The sequence below is a fragment of the Rhinoderma darwinii genome, chromosome 7 (genome assembly GCF_050947455.1).
Source record: "Rhinoderma darwinii isolate aRhiDar2 chromosome 7, aRhiDar2.hap1, whole genome shotgun sequence".
NCBI classification, from domain to species: Eukaryota; Metazoa; Chordata; class Amphibia; order Anura; family Rhinodermatidae; genus Rhinoderma; species Rhinoderma darwinii.
In genome coordinates this window covers 91,182,338-91,207,257 of record NC_134693.1, presented here as the reverse complement: position 1 = coordinate 91,207,257, position 24,920 = coordinate 91,182,338, and the positions used below count along the sequence as shown (strand labels likewise).

The window sequence follows — 24,920 nt, the reverse complement described above, 5'->3', positions numbered from 1 at the left end:
TTACATGCGTTGTGGCGCAGATGACGTAATCATATCAGGCACACGTGATTACGTCATCTGCGCCCACCGCTCTGTTATTGTGAATGGGAGCAGTAAGAAGAAAAGTGACGGGACCGTTCAAATCTTCGTGGGAACGTCTTAGGTGAGTTTATGTATGTATGTTTGCATGTATGTATGTTTGCATGTATGTATGTATGTTTGCATGTATGTTTGCATGTATGTATGTTGGCATGTATGTTTGTATGTATGTTGTCATGTATGTATGTATATATGTGCATGTATGTTTGCATGTATGTATATATGTGCATGTTTGTATGTATATTTGCATGTATATATTTGCATGTATGTATGTATGTATGTATGTTGGCATGTATGTTGGCATGTATGTATGTATATATGTGCATGTATGTATGTTTGCATGTTTTTATTTTTGCATGTATGTTTGCATGTATGTTTATATATATATATGTGCATGTATGTAATTATGTTTGCATGTATTTATGTTTGCATGTATATTTGTGCATGCTTGTATATATGTATGTATCTTTGCATGTTTGTTTGTATGTATGTATGTATGTTTTCATGTGTGTGTGTATGCATGTATGCATGTATGTATGATAGTTTGCATGTATATATGTGTGTATGTTTGCATGTATGTATATTTGCATGTATATATGTGCATGCTTGTATGTATGTATGTTTGCATGTATGTTTGTTTGTATATATGTCTGTATGTCCATGAATGATACTGTCTGCTGGCGCCCTGTATCTAAGTCAACTTCGCGGCAGGCTTCTATACATGGTATAACAGTCAGTATCACATATTAAACTGAATCTAAGCCTACGACATGTTTTATTGAATTTTTTTTTAATTTATTTTTTTACAGGTTTTTAATAATTTTTTATTTTTTTTTTAAAAAAAGACATGGGGTTCCACCCAATTTATCATAACCAGCCACATACAACACAGTGTTATTAGCCTGGGAATGGACAAAACCAGTGGCCCTTCCCACCCATGTAATGCCAGACTGCTGCGGCCTTGTATATGGCTGGTTATTAAAAATGTGGGGAACCCGTATATTGTTAAATTTGTTAAATTTCGAAAAAAAAAACGACGTGGGGTTCCCCCCCATTTTTTATAACCAGCCCGATACAACACAGCAGCAGCAGCCTAGCATTACAAGGGTGGGAAGGTCCACTGTTTTTGGCCCTTCCCAGCCTCATAATACCAGCCTACGGCCGCCCCAGTACCCGACCACCACAACAGATGTTCGGGTACTGGATCGTACCAAGCTCTTCCCGGCACCCCTGGTGGTGGTTGGTACCGGGGTAATAATGAGTGGTTAGTGCTAGCCTCTGCACCGGCTAACACTAAGTACCGCCTTAAAAATGGACGCTGTCAATCAGCCAACTGCCATTATCTAGGCACTAATAAAGTTTAAAAAAAAACACAAAGACAATTCTTTTTTATTGAAATAAGAAATCCCCAACAAAACCCTCGTTAACCATTTTATTAAAATTTGAAAAAACGTAGAGCTACGCAGTAGTCCAATGAATCGAAGATGTAGTCCAATGGGTACATCAAAATCTGCAACAACATAAAATAACAGTTATCAATGTGAACAATAACAATACTTCTACACACCTACAAACAACCATACACAAACACACACATATATATACAAACACAACAAGACACATACACACACACACACACACACACACACATATACACGAACTCACACATATCCAAACAAAAACACACATATCCAAACACACACATATACACGAACACACACATATACACAAGCACACACACAAACACATATACACAGTTATACAAAACACAACATGATATACACAAACGCACACACACACACACACACACACCCATATACACACACATATACACGAACTAACACATATACACAAACACATATACAAACAAAAACACACATACTCAAACACACACATATACACAAACACACACATATACACAAACACATGTACACAAACAGACCCATATATACACAAACACACACATATACAAAAACACACACACACACAAACATCTACACACACACACAAACACACACACACACACACACACACACACACACAGTACGCAGCAGCACAGAGTATTTCAGGAGATGAGCGTGCGGATCTTGTGCGGGGTGGTGACTTGCCAATCATGTGAAGGTGTTATTGAGGACAGGAGTGGAGGAGAGGTAACAGACTCAGCTACGTAATGGTAAGAGCAGAGTTCACAGCAGCACAGAGTATTTCAGGAGAGGAGCGTGCAGATTGTGCTGCTGTGAACTCTGCTCTTACCATTACGTAGCTCAGTTGTACCTCTCCTCCACTCCTGTCCTCAATAACACCTTCACATGATTGGCAAGTCACCACCCCGCAGAAGATCCGCACACTCATCTCCTGAAATACTCTGTGCTGCTGTGAACTCTGCTCTAACCATTACGTGGTGACTTTCCAATCATGTGAAGGTGTTATTGAGGACAGGAGTGGAGGAGAGATACTACTGAGCTACGTAATGGTAAGAGCAGAGTTCACAGCAGCACTGAATCTGCACGCTTATCTCCTGAAATACTCTGTGCTGCCTTAAACTCTATGGACAGGTCAGGATCCTGTTTCTTTTAAATGCTGCACTGTAGCGCAGCCTTATATAGTGGATCGAGCGGGTTCCCCAGCAGCATTTAAAAGAAACAGGATCCTGACCTGTCCACTGAGTTTAAGGCAGCACATAGTATTTAAGGAGATGAGCAGGGCCGGCCACGGGTAGCCGAGCGTTTTTCCGAGCCGTGCTCCCATTATAAAATATATTACCCGTAATGACGGGTGACTACATGTGTGCACCCGTCATTACGGCAGCGTTGCTAGGCGACGTCAGTAAATAGTCACTGTCCAGGGTGCTGAAAGAGTTAAAGAGGCTCTGTCACCAGATTTTTCAACCCCTATCTGCTATTGCAGCAGATAGGCGCTGCAATGTAGATAAGAGTAACATTTTTATTTTTAAAAAATGAGCATTTTTGGCCAAATTATGACCATTTTTATATTTATGTAAATGAGGCTTGCTAAAGTCCAACTGGGCGTGTTTAAAGTAAAAGTCCAACTGGGCGTGTATTATGTGTGTTACATCTGGGCGGTTTTACTTTTTACTAGCTGGGCGTTCTGACGAGAAGTATCATCCACTTCTCTTCAGAACGCCCAGCTTCTGGCAGTGCAGACACACAGCGTGTTCTCGAGAGATCACGCTGTGTCGTCACTCACTTCCTGCCCCAGGTCCTGCATCGTGTCGGACGAGCGAGGACACATCGGCACCAGAGGCTACAGTTGATTCTACAGCAGCATCGGCGTTTGCAGGTAAGTCGATGTAGCTACTTACCTGCAAACGCTGATGCTGCTGCAGAATCAAATGTAGCCTCTGGTGCCGATGTGGCCGACACGATGCAGGACCTGGGGCAGGAAGTGAGTGACGTCACAGCGTGATCTCTCGATAACACGCTGTGTGTCTGCACTGCCAGAAGCTGGGCGTTCTGAAGAGAAGTGGATGATACTTCTCGTCAGAACGCCCAGCTAGTAAAAGAAGTAAACACGCCCCGATGTAACACACATACTACACGCCCAGTTGTACTTTTCTGTAAACACGCCCAGTTGTACTTTTGCAAGCCTCATTTGCATAAATACAAAAATGGTCATAACTTGGGCAAAAATGCTCGTTTTTTTAAAATAAAAACGTTACTGTAATCTACATTGCAGCGCCTATCTGCTGCAATAGCAGATAGGGGTTGCAAAATCTGGTGACAGAGCCTCTTTAAGATGTGTAACTTGTGCGATCTGACGAGAGCAGGCATATTCAGCTTAGAATGGCCATTGACATTAAATGCTTTAACCCCTTAAGGACGCAGCCTAGTTTGGGCCTTAAGGCTCAGAGCCCATTTTTCAAATCTGACATATTTCACTTTATGTGGTAATAACGTCGGAATGCTTAAACCTATCCAAGCGATTCTGAGATTGTTTTCTCGTGACACTTTGGGCTTCATGTTCGTGGTAAAATTTGGTCGATATATTCAGTCTTTATTTGTGAAAAATTGCAAAATTTAGAGAAAATTTACAAAAAATAGCATTTTTCAGAATTTAAATGCATCTGCTTGAAAAACAGACGGTTATACCACCCAAAATAGTTACTAGTTCACATTTCCCATATGTCTACTTTAGATTGGCATCGTTTTTTGAACATTATTTTATTTTTCTTGGACGTTACAAGGTTTAGAACATAAACAGCAATTTCTCATATTCTTAAGAAAATTTCAAAAGCCTTTTTTTGAAGGTGCCAGTTCAGTTCTGAAGTGGATTTGAGGGGCCTATGTATTAGAAACCCCCATAAAACACCCCATTTTAAAAACTAGACCCCTCAAAGTATTCAAAACAGCATATAGAAAGTTTTTTAACCCTTCAGGCATTTCACAGGAATTAAAGCAAAGTGGAAATGAAATTTGCACATTTCATTTTTTCTGCTGAATTTCAATTTTATTCAATTTTTTTTTAGTAACAGAGAAGGTTTTACCAGAGAAACACTACTAAATATGTATTGTCCAGATTCTGCAGTTTTTAGAAATGTCCCACATGTGGCCCTACTGCGCTCGTGGACTAAAACACAAGCCCTAGAAGCAAAGAAGCACCTAGTGCATTTTGAGGCCTCTTTTTTATTAGAATATATTTTAGGCAGCATGCCAGGTTTGAAGAGGCGTTGAGGTATCAAAACAATGGAAACCCACCAGAAGTGACCCCATTTTGGAAATTACACCCCTCAAGGAATTCATTTATGGTTTTTGTTATCATTTTGACCGCACAGTTTTTTCACAGCACCTATTTGAATTGGGCTGTGAAATGAAAAAAATGATATTTTTTCCAATAAAATGTCATTTTTGATCAAATTTTCTTATTTTCACAGGGAACAACATACCCCATTTTGTTGCCCAATTTGTCCTTAGTGCGGCAATACCCCATTTGTGGTGATAAACTGCAGTTTGGGCCCATGGGGGGCCTCAGAAGGAAAGGAGCGCTATGTGTTTGTTGGAGTCCAGATTTTGCTGGATTGGTTTTCGGGTGCCATGTCGCATTTGCAGAGCCCCAGAGGTATCAAAGCAATGGAAACCCACCAGAAGTGACCCCATTTTGGAAACTACACCCCTCAAGGAATTCATTTATGGTTTTTGTTATCATTTTGACCGCACAGGTTTTTCACAGCACCTATTTGAATTGGGCTGTGAAATGAAAAAAATTATATTTTTTCCAATAAGATGTCATTTTTGATCAAAATTTCTTATTTTCACAGGGAACAACATACCCCATTTTGTTGCCCAATTTGTCCTTAGTGCGGCAATACCCCATTTGTGGTGATAAACTGCTGTTTGGGCCCATGGGAGGGCTCAGACGGAAAGGAGCGCTATGTGTTTGTTGGAGTCCAGATTTTGCTGGATTGGTTTTCGGGTGCCATGTTGCATTTGCAGAGCCCCAGAGGTATCAAAGCAATGGAAACCCACCAGAAGTGACCCCATTTTGGAAACTACACCCCTCAAGGAATTCATTTATGGTTTTTGTTATCATTTTGACCGCACAGTTTTTTCACAGCACCTATTTGAATTGGGCTGTGAAATGAAAAAAATGATATTTTTTCCAATAAGATGTCATTTTTGATCAAAATTTCTTATTTTCACAAGGAACAACATACCCCATTTTGTTGCCCAATTTGTCCTTAGTGCGGCAATACCCCATTTGTGGTGATAAACTGCCCTTTGGGCCCATGGGAGGGCTCAGAAGGAAAGGACCACCATTTGGCCTACTGGAGCTTTTCTGGTGCTAAGTCATGTATGCAGAAGCCCCTGAGGTACCAGTACAGTTGAAACCCCCGAGAAGTGACCCCATTTTAAAAACTACACCCCTTAAGACATTCATCTAGAGGTGTAGTGAGCATTTTGACCCCACAGGTACTGTGTAAAAGATAATGCGCAGCAGATGGTGCAGTGTGAGATTTGCAATTTTATATATATATATATATGCCATTTCAGTGTCCAATATAGTGTGCCCAGCATGCGCCACCGGAGATATACACCCCTTAAATTGTAATGTGGGTTCTCCTGGGTACGACAATACCCTACATGTGGCTGTTATCAGCTGCCTGGGCATACGGCAGGGCTCAGAAGGGAAAGATGAGGGGGGTAAGCTGTGCGGAGTGCATCAGGGTAAATTAAAAATCAAGGGATGTATGATACATTTTAAAACAATCTTTTATACAGAGCCCTGGTTTTTCGGGACACGTGTCACATTGGTATATTGTGTTCTTCCTTATCCCCCTCTTATAGCAGACTCTGCACCTCTTTTGACTCTTTCCCTTTCCACCGGTTTGGGGACCTTCTCCTGGAAAGTGTTGCCCTGGTACGATGCGTGTGGCCTCGCTTCCAGAAGTACTGGGTGCCCCCACTTCCTGGTCCCTAAAGATTAGATCTTGAAATTCCAGGAAAGTTCCCCTCTGGCCTGCACATCGACGTAGCACATACGCATTGTACAAAGCCATCTGTATGATGTGCCCGACCAGCTTCTTATACCACACCGCATGGCGCTGTAGGGCTTCAGGACTTGATTTGACAAGTCCATCCCTCCCATGTACCTATTGTAGTCCAGGATGCAGTCTGGTTTGGGGGTGGCCTTTCCTTCATATATCCTAAACCTGTAGGTATACCCTGATGCACTCTCGCACAGCTTATACATCTTCATGCCATACCTTGCCCTCTTACCTGGCAGGTACTGGCGGAATTGAACCCTCCCTTTAAAATGTACCAGGGACTCATCAATAGAAAAACACTTCTCGGGGGTGTATGCTTGGGAAAACCGGGCACTGGAACGGTCTAATAGGGGTCTCCGTTTATACAAACGGTCAAAACTGGGGTCATCTCGGAGTGGGCACGGCTCATTATCAGTATAATGTAAGAAGCGAAGTATTGCCTCATTTATTTATTTTTTTAGGTTCCAGTTCATTTCTGAAGTTGCTTTGAGGGGCCCATATATTAGAAACCCCTATCAAACACCCCATTTTAGAAACTAGACCCCTCAAAGTATTCACAACAGCATTTAGAAAGTTTATGAACCCTTTAGGTGTTTCACAGAAATTTAGAGCAAAGTAGAGGTGAAATTTACTCTTTTTATACCATTTTTTTTATAACACAAAAGGATTTATCAGAGAAACGCAACTCAATAATTATTGCCCAGATTCTGCAGTTTTGAGAAATATCCCACATGTTGCCCTCGGGCGGTAATGGACTGAAGCACCGGCCTCAGAAGCAAAGGAGCACCTAGCGGATTTTGAGCCCTCTTTTTTATTAGGCACCATGTCCGGTTTGAAGAGGTCTTGTGGTGCCAAAACATTGGAAACCCCCCAAAAGTGACCCCAATTTGGAAACTAGACCCCTTGAGGAATCCATTGTAGTTTTCATGGGGTGCATGCGGCTTTTTGATCAGTTTTTATTCCATTTTTAGGTGGCGTGGTGACTAATAAACAGCAATTCTACTATTGTTTTTGTATACTTTTTTTTTTACAGCGTTCACCGTGCGCTATAAATGATATATTAACTTTATTCTGCGGGGCGATACGATTACGGCGATACCAGATGTTTATAGTTTTTTTTTATGTCTTATGGCGTTTGCACAATAAAATACGTTTTGTAAACAATCATTCACTTTTTGTGTTACCTTATTCTAAGAGCCATAACGTTTTTATTTTTCAATCAATAAAGCCGTGCGAGGACTTATTTTTTGCGTAACGAACTGTATTTTCCATCAGTACCATTTTTAGGTACATGCGACTTTTTGATCTCTTTTTATTCCATTTTTTGGGAGGTGAAGTGACCAAACAATTGTGATTGTGGTACGGTTTATTAATATTTTTTTTTACGGCGTTCACCGTGCGGGATAAATAACAAAATAATTTTGTAGTTCAGGCCGTTACGGACGCGGCGATACCAATTATGTATAGTTTATTTGTTTGTTTATATATTTTTATTAATAATAAAGGACTGATAAGGGAAAAAGTGGGACTTTTACTTTTATTACTTTTAAAACTTTTATTTTCTTATTTTTACACATCTTTTTTTAACTTTTTTTTTACTTTATTACTTTGTCCCACTAGGGGACTTGAGGGCAGGAGGCCCTGATCGCTATTCTAATACACTGCACTACATGCGTAGTGCAGTGTATTAGAACTGTCAGCTACTCACTGACAGCAAGCATAGTGGGTCCTGACGTTGTCAGGACCCACTAGGCTTCCGTCTATGGCATAGCCGGACGCCATTGTTTGGTGTCCGGTTGCCATAGTCACCATCGCCGGCCGCTATCGCGTAGCAGGCCGGCGATGGCAGCTTAACCCCTAAAAAGCCGCGATCTCTATAGAACGCGGCTTTTAAGGGGTTAATCAGCGGGGACACAGCGATCGGTCCCCGCTGTAGGAGCTGTGACAGCTGCTGAACAAGACAGCAGCGTCACAGCTCCTGTATGTGTCGGGAGGACGGCCGAAACGGCCGTTACTCCCGAGACGTACTGTTACGGCATGGAGCGCGAACGATACAGCTGCCATGACGTAATAGTACGTCAAGGAGCGGGAAGGGGTTAATCCATAGTCCTTTTTAATCGATTGTAAAACAAAATCTAAACGACATAATAAAAACGTAACAGCACCACGGATTCCCAGCCAGTCTCCCACACTTATACTAGCGAGGCCTTAAGTTGTGTAACTTCTGCGAACTGACGAGAGCAGGTACATTCAGCTTAGAATGGCTATAGACATAAAAAGCTTTAATCCATAGTCCTTTTTAATCGATTGTGAAACAAAATCTAAATGACATAATAAAAAGTCAACCGCGCCACGGATTCCCAGACAGTCTCAAAAAACAGAAACTAGCGAGGCCTTAAGCTGTGTTACTTCTGCGATCAGACGAGAGCAGGCACATTCAGCTTAGAACTGCCATTGATATCAAGTGCTTTAATCCATAGTCCTTTTTTATCGATTGTGAACCAAAATCTAAACTACATAATAAAAAGGCAACCGCACCACGGATTTCCCAACAGTCTCCCACACTGGTACTTGCGAGGCCTTAAGCCGTGTAACTTCTGTGATCTGATGAGAGAAGGCACATTCAGCTTAAAATGGCCATTAACATTAAATGCTTTAATCCATAGTCCTTTTTAACCGATTGTGAAAGAAAATCTAAATTACATAATAAAAAGTCAACCGCACCACAGATTCCTAGACAGTCTCCTACACTGGTACTAGCAAGGCCTTAAGCTGTGTAACTTCTGTGATCCGACAAGAGCAGGCACATTCAGCATAGAATGGCCATTGCCATTAAATGCTTTAATCCATAGTCCTTTTTAATCGATTGTGAAACAAAAGCTAAACGACATAATAAAAAGTCAACTGCACCACGGATTCCCAGACTGGTACTAGCGAGGCCTTAAGCTGTGTAACTTCTGCGATCTGACGAGAGCAGGCACATTCAGCTTAGAATGGCCATTGACATTAAATGCTTTAATCCATAGTCCTTTTTAATCGATTGTGAAACAAAATCTAAACAACATAATATAAATTCAACCGCAACACAGATTCCCAGACAGTCTCCCACACTGGTACTAGCGAGGCCTTAAACTATGTAACTTCAGCGATCTGACGAGAGCAGGCACATTCAGCTTTGAATAGCATTGACATTAAATGCTTTAATCCATAGTCCTATTTTATCGATTGTGAAACAAAATCTAAAGGACATAATGAAAAGGTAACCACACCACGGATTCCCAGACAGTCTCCCAGACTGGTACTAGCGAGGCCTTAAGCTGTGTAACTTCTGCGATCTGACGAGAGCAGGCACACTCAGCTTAGAATCGCCATTGACATTAAATGCTTTAATCCATAGGCCTTTTTAATCGATTGTGAAACAAAATCTAAACGACATAATAAAAAGTCAACCGCACCACTGATTCCCAGACAGCCTCCCACACTAGTAGTAGCGAGGCCTTAAGCTGTGAAACTTCTGCGATCAGACGAGAGCAGGCACATTCAGCTTAGAATGGCCATTGACATTAAGTGCTTTAATCCATAGTCCTTTTTAATCGATTGTGTAACAAAATCTAAACAACATAATAAAAAGTCAACCGCACCAAGCATTTCCAGACAGTCTCCCACACTGGTACTAGTGTCAGGTCCGTATATCAGGGAAGCTCCTTTCTCCCTGTCATTTCACACCGAATAACCACCTCTGTAAATTGAAAGCTGAAGGCATGCCTGGAAAGAAGTGAACGAGTCAGAAATGTTCGCTACACACTTTCCCTTCATCAGAAAAGAGGAGAACTGAACTTTATTCAGAACAAAGAAACAGACAGAGGAGACACATGCCCCTCCCTCGAGATGTGGGACTTGCTTAAAGGCATGGTGTTGCCCGAAAAACATGTTTTTTTAAAAAAAATTAAACATTTAGTGTGTGGGTGATTAAACATTGTTCACATTTTTTTTATTTTTTTCGCGAGTCAGGAAATATTATAAATTTTTTCTAATTTATAATACTACCCATTTTTGGTCACTAGATGGAGCTAGTTCCCAAAATTGCAGCATTGCAACATTGGGTTAAAAGCCCTCGCTCTAGTGAGCTCTCAGCATCCCCCCCTCCTTTATCCTGGCTAGTGCCGTGATAAACGAGGGGTTTGAAAGGTTTAACCTCCTACACTGTGTGTCGCCATTTTTTGAGGTAACCCACAGTGTAGTAGGTTTACATACAGTAGTAAACACACACAAACACTAACATACATTGAAATCTCTTACCTGCTCCTGCCGCCGCGGCTCCCTCCGGCCCGTCCGCTCCCTTTGCTGCCGCTGTTCCATGTGCACAAGTCCGGAAGCCGCGACCGGAAGTAGTAATATTACTGTCCGGCCGCGACTTCCGGTCCACAGGAAAATGGCGCCGGACGGCGCCAATTTCGAATAGGACTGTGTGGGAGCGGCGCATGCGCAGTTCCCACACAGACGCCGTACACGGCAGTCAATGGGACGGGAGCCGTTCGCAGTCCCTATGGGACTGTGGCTGCCGTATTCCATGTCTGTGTGTGTCGTTAATCGACACACACAGAAATGGAACAAAAAATGGCAGCCCCCATAGGGAAGAAAAAGTGTAAAAATAAGAAACAGTAAAACACAAACACACAAATGAATATAAACGTTTTTATTAAAGCACTAACATCTTTAACATATAAAAAAATTATTTGTGATGACACTATTCCTTTAAGTCCCATTGGCTCCTCTGTTGTAAGTTTTCCTGTACATTCTTCTGCACACTCCTCTTTGCATTCCAGGGGGCGGTGTCTTCCATAGGCGTGTTATGCAGGCTCTTTGTGCTCCATGAATCCAATCTCTTTGTATAATATACTGAATATATATATATATGTAAGGATAATATTTTTCAAACAATATACATGGTAATGATCCCTGACAGTCCCCCCTAAAAATATTATTCTATCCCTGAGTCTTGCCTAGCAACCTACCACTAACTACTCGAACCAGGCGGGTAGGGGTTTTGGATTTCTTCACCAGCTTGAGACGAGCCACTCCTGATGAGTAACCCCCCTTTGTACCTGGACTTCCAAGGTGTCAGAGTGGTCCTAACTTTCCCTATTCTCCTCTGGATACAGGATGGTTGTCTTGATATAATCTACAAACCGCTGCTGGTTGTAATATATATATAATTAATCCGGTCTACATTTTATTAATGGTAACAACTGTCGCACTGTCACTTACTGTCCTAATGGGACTTTTACCCCTGCAGATATAACAGGTCATGGGCAGCACAGTGACCTTCACCTCACACCTCCACATAAAACTCCTCAGATTGTAATTTGCAGCATCGTGGCATATTTACACACATTATAATTATAAACCTCAGACATTATAAACAATAGGGCCTCAACTAATAATCATAATGCTATCACCCTCAGGTTTCGGGTCCCTTCAGTTCATTGCCAGTCCTGTACACCATCGTCTTCTTCTTCTCCTGTCTTCTGCTCTTCACTGACTGTCACCCTCAGGGTAACCCACACAATTGTGGAGTCGGACTACGTTGGTGTCCAGTGGGGGAGTTATTATTACCCCCTCCTAGTCACTTACTTATCAAAACACTTGATCCTGCTGACGGATTCACTCAGGTCTTTGGTCTTTACTTTGATCTTTGCTGATGTTATCAGGACTTGGTTTGGTCCTTCTCATCTGTCCGACACCGTCTCCTTTAGTTTACGTCATCAGGCTGTAAATAGCACCTCATGTTGTGAGCCTGGGGTGAGATCCCACGTAGACGGATTAGTGGAGTTTTATTGTAACTACCACAAACCCTCCGTATCTGTCCTCTTCCTCCGGTAAGTTACTTGTCTGGGCGGCTGCTTAGAATTGTGACACTGCCGTCAGTTCATGATAAACACGTTGTACTGGCTCAGGCTGCGCCTGCCGCATCTCAGTAATGGAGTTCATCGTGTTAAAAGTCTTTTAGTTCATATTTACTGGCACTTGCTGGGGACCCCCAACCCTTGTCAATTGTTAAAATAAATACTAATCTGGTGATAACATCATCCGCATACATTATAAACGTTGTTCTAAGTACATACAATAATGTCAGGCCCTTAAATGACATCAAACACCTTTATATAAGGAAAAACTTCTCTGTTACAATGGACAGGGCACCTAGAAGATGTGTAATTATTGGGTACATTTCATTTGCACTTGGTGATACCCTTTCAGCAGGATTTGTACCTTGATCTCAGCTGATTGCCTAGAACATCTCCACCTCACAGAAACATACACAGATTCCACATGTTTATCTGACAAGTGTCTTAAACCTATTTTTCTTACTCTAATCTGGTTCGTTCTACCTGGGAAGGCCTCTCAAGGTCGGTTCTCTTCGGGGGAGGCGGGTATGATAAGGTTGGCACCGGTCTGCCAGGACTGTTCTGTAGGCAAATCAAACAGCTCTAACAGAATTTAGCAGCATCAGCTGTAAAGCCTGGGACATACCAATTAAATCTTACCACGTCGATCCTTGCAGTCTTGGAGCATATGTGAGGTCATACACCATCAATGCAAGTGCCATCAAGAGTGCCTTGGGTATTACCGGTTCATCTTCCCTTATCCGTCCACATTCTGTTAGAATCTGGTTCTCACGCCTTCCGCTCCCAGTTGGACTCTTCCTGTGAAGAACAAGCTTTTCATAGCCTAATCAGTAATTGATCTTAATCAGATAATTAACTTGAAGGAGAACATTAACAATGACAGATTTATTTTAAACGTTCACACTGGTCAGTAACTAAAACTTACAAACTGATTCTTCTTCTTTATATACATATCTGTACATACACATATACACTGCACAGAATTGTCTGCTCTAAAATTTCCCTTTCACAACAAAAATAAACAAATAAAAATGTTTTCGAATGGGAATATTCCGCTTCTGTACCTTTTATCTGACGCATGACTCTAATAGTCCAATGCTAAGGCTGGTCTAGAACTTTACATAAAACTTAACTTCAGAATTTAATATTCCCACAACACTTCTTAAATACAGTTATTAAACAAACTAACTGTGGGACAATGTCTAGAGAACTGCTAACATCTTATTGTACAAACATCAGGTCAATACTTGGGATAACATTGTTCCCCTGTCACTTAAACACAACGTCTGCAGTGGGGAAAATACAGGCCGGGCTTCAGGCCCCCCCCCCCCCCCAAGAACAGGTCTACACACACGAGCACATTGTCAAACACTTCTAACTCGGGTAGTTGTATGTTCTGCAGTCGCTGGGACTGTTAATCTGGCCGGGCTGCACTATTCACAGGTACCTTTGTTGTTTTACCTATGTCATGCCGTGCGCACATCATGCCGGCTGCTACAACCCTAGTGGTGGCATTATTGTATCCAGGGACAAGCCAATTTACTGACACCTGGCTGCACATATCCTTGTTGTCAGGTCTGTCTTCTCTTGCTCTCTCAATTGGCTTACCCGACGATCCAATAAAGTTCCTACTACCAATGGGCCCATAATTGTGGGCGATGCCAAAAGCGTACCTAGAGTCAGTGTAAATGTCGGCCGTCTTACCTTCTGCCAGGTTACAAGCCTCAGCGAACACCTTCAGCTCCGCTCCTTGAGATGAACAAGAAGGTAAAAGTGGTTTCTGGATGATTTACCTGGTGCCTCGTATCCTGTCTTGTACATACTGTATAATAAAATATCTCTTTATTACAAATTTACATTAGAAACCCATGTCACATATATATATATAACATCTCAAAGGGGTGGCGTCTTCATCCTCTAAAATAAAACCAAATGTTATACACTTTGAGAATCTCACTTTTATCAGGTTCTGCAAATACTTGATTAATACAAAAACAAATAAAAATAAAACATTCCTAAAAACTTTACATCAAATTAACAATGTCCAGACAAGTTTTTTATTTTTTTCCTTCTCCCCCATCTAAATCTGTAAAGACTCATCTGTGAGTGACGTCACCTCTGCCTCCTGTGTAACTTTGCTGGAGGGGGATGGTCTCTTACACATTTTAGATCTCCTGAAACCAAATTAATTAACTCAAAACAAACCAAAATTGTACCTAATCAGTTCCTTCACCATTCCCCCCTTTGTGGACTCTGCAAAAGTAATGTAGCAGAGTTCAAAACTACATCTCAAAATAACACTAGTTTAACCCCCTGTAATGTACAACAGCCTGAAACAAAAATGACTTTTTCCTGACAAATACATTTGATCTTTACAATGATATAACTCATGTGTGAAATAAAAAAACAAAACAATTGTAGTTAGTTATTCAATAAAAACAGAAAATATTATATCTGATAACATTAATTAACATTAATTAACATTAATTACTGCAAACCAATAAACTGTATATAAAAATAGGGAACGGTGGGGGCACATACATTTTCAAAACCCTGTGTCTCACAGTATCTATAGTTTAATACATCTGAATTAACATCAAAACACATGAAATCTGATCACATCAGAACACATAAATATCGTAACTTGTATAAACAACAGCGCATGCGCAAAGAGAAGAAATTTATTTATGTTTGTAGACATTACTGATATATATATCTAGCAGTGCATATTGTAATCCCTTTGTTCCATCAGCCCTGCAGACGGCACCCAGTCAGCCCCTCTCCTCCACCCAAACACAGCACACTACAGGGGGGAGGGAGGGGGGTCACACACTCACAGCTTCTCACAGTGTCTAGTCTCACAATCTTAACACTTTCAATGCCGGCAAAACAACATACGTATCTGCAATCATTCATCACACCATTGTATAGGAATTAGCTACGTTAAAACATCAACCACATAATTTGTAACAGTACAATCTGTCGGCCACCATCTCTATATTATGATGACGTGTTGTTTCATCAGTGAACTAGACTGGAACTTCTGTAAATAGAAAAAAACACTACAAATGACAAAATTAACAAGGCGATTATTTCATACTGATTTGGTTGGGCCGGGCGTGGCCACATCAGGGGTGGGTGGTGGGGGGCAGCCTCTCCCATTGGAAACACAGTGCGCAGCTGTGAGGGGGGGGGTTTCCCACCAACAATGAGGACACACTCAACATGAGGTACGGAAGCCATTACCGGGCGTCGGCTGGTCCTGTTTTCTAATACATACAATACCTTTCTTATTCCTAACTTCCTCCTCTGCAAATCCCTCTAAAGCACTTTCCATCAATTTCTTCATTTTACTCACATACTGTTTCCCTTCTCTTCGCTTCATTAAATCATATGCCTAACAGTCTATATTATACACGTAATTTATATAACAATTTTCGGTCAACGACTCCCAGGCCTCGCCGGAAATATTAAAATTCCTCAGTCTACAGCCTCCGGTCCGCCGAAATATAATTTTTATTTAGACTCTCCGGCTTCGCTGGAAATATAAAAATTTCACAGTCTAGCTCTCCGGTCTCTTATATAATCTTATTTAGACTCTCCGGCTTTGCTGGAAATATTAAAATCCCAGTCGATAACTCTCCGGTCTCTTATATAATCTTATTTAGACTCTCCGGCTTTGCTGGAAATATTAAAATCCCAGTCGATAACTCTCGGGTCTCTTATATAATTTTTTATCTAGTCCCTAATTACCCAGAGGTTGGTTAGCCGGGCGCGACTAAGGTCTCACAGGTTTTTTTACCCTCACAGCGGAAAATATCACCTCTGTCGCCTGATATAATCCAGGAAATCAACAAAAGGGTTCTACAGATCGGCACAAGACTGTCCACTAACACAGATAAGACGAAGATTTATAAAATCAATTCGCTTACCGTGTTATTGCGGAGGTGATCAAATTCCTTCAGTGGGCAACTTTGAGTCCTCTGTTTTACCCTGTGATTGTCGGTTGTCCGGATTTTGATATTTCCTCGAGTGAGGTCCTGTTCGGGCGCCAAATGTCAGGTCCGTATATCAGGGAAGCTCCTTTCTCCCTGTCATTTCACACCGAATAACCACCTCTGGAAAGCTGAAAGCATGCCTGGAAAGAAGTGAACGAGTCAGAAATGTTCGCTACACACTTTCCCTTCATCACAAAAGAGGAGAACTGAACTTTATTCAGAACAAAGAAACAGACAGAGGAGACACATGCCCCTCCCTCGAGATGTGGGACTTGCTTAAGTCCCATTGGCTCCTCTGTTGTAAGTTTTCTTGTACATTCTTCTGCACACTGCTCTTTGCATTCCAGGGGGCGGTGTCTTCCATAGGCGTGTTATGCAGGCTCTTTGTGCTCCATGCATCCAATCTCTTTGTGTAATATACTGAATATATATATGTAAGGATAATATTTTTCAAACAATATACATGGTAATGATCCCTGACACTAGCAAGGCCTTAAGCTGTGAAACTTCTGCGATCAGATGAGAGAAGACACATTCAGCTTAGAATGGCCATTGACTTTAAATGCTATAATCCATAGTCCTTTTTAATCGATTGTGAAACAAAATCTAAACGACATAATAAAATTGCAACCGCACCACGGATTTCCAGACAGTCTCCCAGACTGGTACTAGCGAGGCCTTAAGCTGTGTAATTTCTGCGATCTAAAGAGAGCAGGAACATTCAGCTTAGAATGGCCCTTGACATTAAATGTATTAATCCATAGTCCTTTTTAATCGATTGTGAAACAAAATCTAAACGACATAATAAAAAGTCTACCGTGCCACAGATTCCCAGACAGTCTCCCACACTGGTACGAGCGAGGCCTTAAGCTGTGTAACTTCTGCGATCCAACGAGAGCAGGCACATTCAGCTTAGAATGGCCAATGACATTAAATACTTTAATCAAAGTCCTTTTTAATCGATTGTGAAACAAAATCTAAACAACATAATATAAAGTCAACCGCACCACGGATTCCCAGACAGTCTCCCAGACTGGTACTAGCGAGGGTTTAAGCTGTATAACTTCTGCGATCCGACGAGAGCAGGCACATTCAGCTTAGAATGGCCATTGACATTAAATGGTTTAATCCATAGTCCTTTTTAATCGATTGTGAAACAAAATCTAAACGACATAATAAAAAGTCTACCGTGCCACGGATTCCCAGACAGTCTCCCACACTGGTACTAGTGAGGCCTTAAGCTGTGTAGCTTCTGCGATCCAACGAGAGCAGGCACATTCAGCTATGAATGGCCAATGACATTAAATCTTTTAATCAATAGTCCTTTTTAATCGATTGTGAAACAAAATCTAAACGACATAATAAAAAGGCAACCGCACCACGGATTCCCAGGCAGTCTCCCACACTTGTACTAGCGAGGCCTTAAGCTGTGTAATTTCTGCGTTCTGACGAGAGCAGGCACATTCAGCTTAGAACTGTCATTGACATCAAATGCTTTAATCCATAGTCCTTTTTAATCGATTGTGAAACAAAATCTAAATGACATAATGAAAACGTAACCGCACCACAGGTTCCCAGACAGTCTCCCACACTAGTACTAGCGAGGCCTTAAGCTGTGTAACTTCTGCAAACTGACGAGAGCAGGAACATTCAGCTTAGAATGGCCATAGACATTAAAAGCTTTAATCCATAGTCCTTTTTAATCGATTGTGAAACAAAATCTAAACGACATAATAAAAAGCCAACCGCACCACGGATTCCCAGACAGTCTCCCACACTGGTACTAGCGAGGGCTTAAGCTGTATAACTTCTGCGATCCGACGAGAGCAGGCACATTCAGCTTAGAATGGCCATTGACATTAACTGCTTTAATCCATAGTCCTTTTTAATCGATTGTGAAACAAAATCTAAACGACATAATAAAATGGCAACAGCACCAGGGATTTCCAGACAGTCTCCCAGACTGGTACTAGCGAGGCCTTAAGCTGTGTAACTTCTGCGATCAGACACATTCAGCTTAGAATGGCCATTGACTTTAAATGCTTTAATCCCTAGTCCTTTTTAATCGATTGTAAAACAAAATCTAAACAACATAATAAAAAGGCAACCGCACCACGGATTCCCAGACAGTCTCCCACACTGGTACTAGCGAGGCCTTAAGCTGTGCAACTTCTGCGATCCAACGAGAGCAGGCACATTCAGCTTAGAATGGCCAATGACACTAAATCCTTTAATCATAGTCCTTTTTAATCTATTGTGAAACAAAATCTAAACGACATAATAAAAAGGCAACCGCACCACGGATTCCAAGACAGTCTCCCACACTGGTACTTGCGAAGCTTTAAGCTGTGTAACTTCTGCGATCTGACGAGAGCAGGCACATTCAGCTTAGAATGGCCATTGACATTAAATGGTTTAATCCATAGTTTTTTTTAATCGATTGTGAAACAAAATCTAAACGACATAATAAAAAGTCTACCGTGCCACGGATTCCCAGACAGTCTCCCACACTGGTACTAGCGAGGCCTTAAGCTGTGTAACTTCTGCGATCCAACGAGAGCAGGCACATTCAGCTAAGAATGGCCAATGACATTAAATCTTTTAATCAATAGTCCTTTTTAATCGATTGTGAAACGAAATCTAAATGACATAATGAAAACGTAACCGCACCACAGGTTCCCAGACAGTCTCCCACACTAGTACTAGCGAGGCCTTAAGCTGTGTAACTTCTGCGAACTGACGAGAGCAGGAACATTCAGCTTAGAATGGCCATAGACATTAAAAACTTTAATCCATAGTCCTTTTTAATCGATTGTGAAACAAAATCTAAACGACATAATAAAAAATCATCCGCACCACGGATTCCCAGACAGTCTCCCACACTGGTACTAGCGAGGGCTTAAGCTGTATAACTTCTGCGATCCGACGAGAGCAGGCACATTCAGCTTAGAATGGCCATTTGAATTAACTGCTTTAATCCATAGTCCTTTTTAATCGACTGTGAAACAAAATCCAAACAACATAATAAAATGGCAACAGCACCACGGATTTCCAGACAGTCTCCCAGACTGGTACTAGCGAGGCCTTGAGCTGTGTAAATTCTGCGATCAGACGAGAGCAGACACATTCAGCTTAGAATGGCCATTGACTTTAAATGCTTTAATCCATAGTCCTTTTTAATCGATTGTGAAACAAAATCTAAACAACATAATAAAAAGGCAACCGCACCACGGATTCCCAGACAGTCTCCCACACTTGTACTAGCGAGGCCTTAAGCTGCGTAATTTCTGCATTCTGACAAGAGCAGGCACATTCAGCTTAGAACTGCCATTGACATCAAATCCTTTAATCCATAGTCCTTTTTAATCGATTGTGAAACAAAATCTAAACGACATAATAAAAAGGCAACCGCTCCACGGATTTCCCGACAGTCTCCCACACTGGTAATTGCGAAGCTTTAAGCTGTGTAACTTCTGCGATCTGACGAGAGCAGGCACATTCAGCTTAGAATGGCCATTGACATTAAATGGTTTAATCCATAGTCCTTTTTAATCGATTGTGAAACAAAATCTAAACGACATAATAAAAAGTCTACCGTGCCACGGATTCCCAGACAGTCTCCCACACTGGTACTAGCGAGGCCTTAAGCTGTGTAACTTCTGCGATCCAACGAGAGCAGGCACATTCAGCTAAGAATGGCCAATGACATTAAATCTTTTAATCAATAGTCCTTTTTAATCGATTGTGAAACAAAATCTAAACGACATAATAAAAAGGCAACCGCACCACGGATTCCCAGGCAGTCTCCCACACTTGTACTAGCGAGGCCTTAAGCTGTGTAATTTCTGCGTTCTGATGAGAGAAGGTACATTCAGCTTAGAACTGTCATTGACATCAAATGCTTTAATCCATAGTCCTTTTTAATCGATTGTGAAACAAAATCTAAACGACATAATAAAAAATCAACCGCACCACGGATTCCCAGACAGCTTCCCACACTGGTACTAGCAAGGCCTTAAGCTGTGTAACTTCTGCAATCAGAAGAGAGCAGGCACATTCAGCTTAAAATGGCCATTGACATTAAATGCTTTAATACATAGTCCTTTTTAATCGATTGTAAAAACAAAATCTAAATGACATAATAAAAAGTCAACTGCACCACGGATTCCTAGACAGTCTCCCACACTAGTACTATCGAGGCCTTAAGCTGTGTAACTTCTGCAATCTGACGAGAGCAGGCACAATCAGTTTAGAATGGCCATTGACTTTAAATGCTTTAAACCATAGTCCTTTTTAATCGATTGTGAAACAAAATCTAAACGACATAATAAAAAGTCAACCGCACCACGGATTTCTAGACAGACTCCCACACTAGTACTAGCGAGGCCTTAAGCTGTGTAACTTCTGCGATCTGACAAGAGCAGGCACATTCAGCATAGAATGGCCATTGACATTAAATGATTTAATCCATAGTCCTTTTTAATCGATTGTGCAACAAAAGGTAAACGACATAATAAAAAGTCAACTGCACCACGGATTCCCAGACAGTCTCCCACACTGGTACTAGCGACGCCTTAAGCTGTATAACTTCTGCGATCTGACGAGAGCAGGCACATTCAGCTTAGAATGGCCATTGACATTAAATGCTTTAATCCATAGTCCTTTTTAATCGATTGTGAAACAAAATCTAAACGACATAATATAAATTCAATCGAACCACAGATACCCAGACTGTCTCCCACACCGGTTCTAGCGAGGCCTTAAACTATGTAACTTCTGCGATCTGACGAGCGCAGGCACATACAGCTTAGAATAGCATTGACATTAAATGCTTTAATCCATAGTCCTATTTTATCGATTGTGAAACAAAATCTAAACGACATAATAAAAAGTCTACCGTGCCACGGATTCCCAGACAGTCTCCCACACTGGTACTAGTGAGGCCTTAAGCTGTGTAACTTCTGCGATCCAACGAGAGCAGGCACATTCAGCTATGAATGGCCAATGACATTAAATCTTTTAATCAATAGTCCTTTTTAATCGATTGTGAAACAAAATCTAAACGACATAATAAAAAGGCAACCGCACCACGGATTCCCAGGCAGTCTCCCACACTTGTACTAGCGAGGCCTTAAGCTGTGTAATTTCTGCGTTCTGACGAGAGCAGGCACATTCAGCTTAGAACTGTCATTGACATCAAATGCTTTAATCCATAGTCCTTTTTAATCGATTGTGAAACAAAATCTAAACGACATAATAAAAACGTAACCGCACCACAGGTTCCCACACTAGTACTAGCGAGGCATTAAGCTGTGTAACTTCTGCGAACTGACGAGAGCAGGAACATTCAGCTTAGAATGGCCATAGACATTAAAAGCTTTAATCCATAGTCCTTTTTAATCGATTGTGAAACAAAATCTAAACGACATAATAAAAAGTCAACCGCACCACGGATTCCCAGACAGTCTCCCACACTGGTACTAGCGAGGGATTAAGCTGTATAACTTCTGCGATCCGACGAGAGCAGGCACATTCAGCTTAGAATGGCCATTGACATTAACTGCTTTAATCCATAGTCCTTTTTAATCGATTGTGAAACAAAATCTAAACGACATAATAAAATGGCAACCGCTCCACGGATTTCCCGACAGTCTCCCACACTGGTACTTGCAAGGCTTTAAGCTGTGTAACTTCTGCGATCTGACGAGAGCAGGCACATTCAGCATAGAATGGCCATTGACATAAAATGGTTTAATCCATAGTCCTTTTTAATCGATTGTGAAACAAAATCTAAACGACATAATAAAAAGTCTACCGTGCCACAGATTCCCAGACAGTCTCCCACACTGGTACTAGTGAGGCCTTAAGCTGTGTAACTTCTGCGATCCAACGAGAGCAGGCACATTCAGCTAAGAATGGCCAATGACATTAAATCTTTTAATCAATAGTCCTTTTTAATCGATTGTGAAACAAAATCTAAACGACATAATAAAAAGGCAACCGCACCACGGATTCCCAGGCAGTCTCCCACACTTGTACTAGCGAGGCCTTAAGCTGTGTAACTTCTGCGAACTGACGAGAGCAGGCACATTCAGCTTAGAACTGTCATTGACATCAAATGCTTTAATCCATAGTCCTTTTTAATCGATTGTGAAACAAAATCTAAATGACATAATGAAAACATAACCGCACCACAGGTTCCCAGACAGTCTCCCACACTAGTACTAGCGAGGCCTTAAGCTGTGTAACTTCTGCGAACTGACGAGAGCAGGAACATTCAGCTTAGAATGGCCATTGACATTAACTGCTTTAATCCATAGTCCTTTTTAATCGATTGTGAAACAAAATCTAAACAACATAATAAAATGGCAACAGCACCACGAATTTCCAGACAGTCTCCCAGACTGGTACTAGCGAGGCCTTAAGCTGTGTAACTTCTGCGATCAGACAAGAGCAGACACATTCAGCTTAGAATGGCCATTGACATTAAATGCTTTAATCCATAGTCCTTTTTAATCGATTGTAAAACAAAATCTAAACAACATAATAAAGAGGCAACCGCACCACGGATTCCCAGACAGTCTCCCACACTGGTACTAGCGAGGCCTTAAGCTGTGCAACTTCTGCGATCCAACAAGAGCAGGCACATTCAGCTTAGAATGGCCAATGACACTAAATCCTTTAATCATAGTCCTTTTTAATCTATTGTGAAACAAAATCTAAACGACATAATAAAAAGTCTACCGTGCCACAGATTCCCAGACAGTCTCCCACACTGGTACTAGCGAGGCCTTAAGCTGTGTAACTTCTGCGATCCCACGAGAGCAGGCACATTCAGCTTAGAGTGGCCAATGACATTAAATCCTTTAATCAATAGTCCTTTTTAATCGATTGTGAAACAAAATCTAAACGACATAATGAAAAGGCAACCGCACCACGGATTTCCCGACAGTCTCCCACACTGGTACTTGTGAGGCTTTAAGCTGTGTAACTTCTGCGATCTGATGAGAGCAGGCACATTCAGCTTAGAATGGCCATTGACACTAAATGGTTTAATCCATAGTCCTTTTTAACCGATTGTGAAACAAAATCTAAACGATATAATAAAAAATCAACCACACCATGGATCCCCACACAGTCTCCCACACTGGTACTAGCAAGGACTTAAGCTGTGTAACTTCTGTGATTTGATGAGAGCAGGCACATTCAACTTAGAATGCCAATTGACATTAAATGCTTTAATCCATAGTCCTTTTTAACCGATTGTGAAACAAAATCTAAACGATATAATAAAAAATCAACCACACCATGGATCCCCACACAGTCTCCCACACTGGTACTAGCAAGGCCTTAAGCTGTGTAATTTCTGCGATCTAGAGAGAGCAGGAACATTCAGCTTAAAATGGTCATTGCCATTAAATGTATTAATCCATAGTACTTTTTAATAGATTGTGAAACAAAATCTAAACGACATAATAAAGAGTCCACCGCGCCACAGATTCCCACACTGGTACTAGCGAGGTCTTAAGCTGTGTAACTTCTGCGATCCAACGAGAGAAGGCACATACAGCTTAGAATGGCCATAGACGTTAAAAGCTTTAATCCATAGTCCTTTTTAATCGATTGTGAAACAAAATCTAAATGACATAATAAAAAGTCAACCGCACCACGGATTCCTAGACAGTCTCCCACACTGGTACTAGCGAGGCCTTAAGCTTTGTAACTTCTGCAATCTGACGAGAGCAGGCACATTCAGCATAGAATGGCCATTGACATTAAATGCTTTAATCCATAGTCCTTTTTAATCGATTGTAAAAACAAAATCTAAATGACATAATAAAAGGTCAACCGCACCACGGATTCCTAGACAGTCGCCCACACTTGTACTAGCGAGGCCTTAAGCTGTGTAGCTTCTGCAATCTGACGAGAGCAGGTACATTCAGTTTAGAATGGCCATTGACTTTAAATTTTTTAAACCATAGTCCTTTTTAATCGATTGTGAAACAAAATCTAAACGACATAATAAAAAGTCAACCGCACCACGGATTCCTGGACAGTCTCCCACACTGGTACTAGCGAGGCCTTAATTTGTGTAACTTCTGCGATCTGACAAGAGCAGGCACATTCAGCATAGAACGGCCATTGACATGAAACGCTTTAATCCATAGTCCTTTTTAATCCATAGTCCTTTTTAATCGATTGTGAAACAAAATCTAAACAACATAATAAAATGGCAACCACACAACGGTTTTCCAGACAGTCTCCCACACTGGTACTAGCGAGGCCTTAAGCTGTGTAACTTGTGCGATCAGACGAGAGCAGACACATTCAGCTTAGAATGGCCATTGACTTTAAATGCTTTAATCCATAGTCTTTTTTAATCGATTGTGAAACAAAATCTAAACGACATAATAAAAAGGCAACCGCAAAACGGAT

The 24,920-nt window shown here is 41.3% G+C and overlaps 4 pseudogenes; all 4 read right to left on the bottom strand.

The window, feature by feature from the left end:
• Nucleotides 1-18,223: 18,223 nt before the first annotated feature.
• Nucleotides 18,224-18,342, bottom strand: LOC142658209 (5S ribosomal RNA; annotated as a pseudogene).
• Nucleotides 18,343-19,514: 1,172 nt separating this feature from the next.
• Nucleotides 19,515-19,633, bottom strand: LOC142658297 (5S ribosomal RNA; annotated as a pseudogene).
• A 998-nt stretch (nt 19,634-20,631) lies between these two features.
• Nucleotides 20,632-20,750, bottom strand: LOC142658268 (5S ribosomal RNA; annotated as a pseudogene).
• Nucleotides 20,751-21,003: 253 nt separating this feature from the next.
• Nucleotides 21,004-21,122, bottom strand: LOC142658205 (5S ribosomal RNA; annotated as a pseudogene).
• Between the last annotated feature and the right edge of the window lie 3,798 nt (nt 21,123-24,920).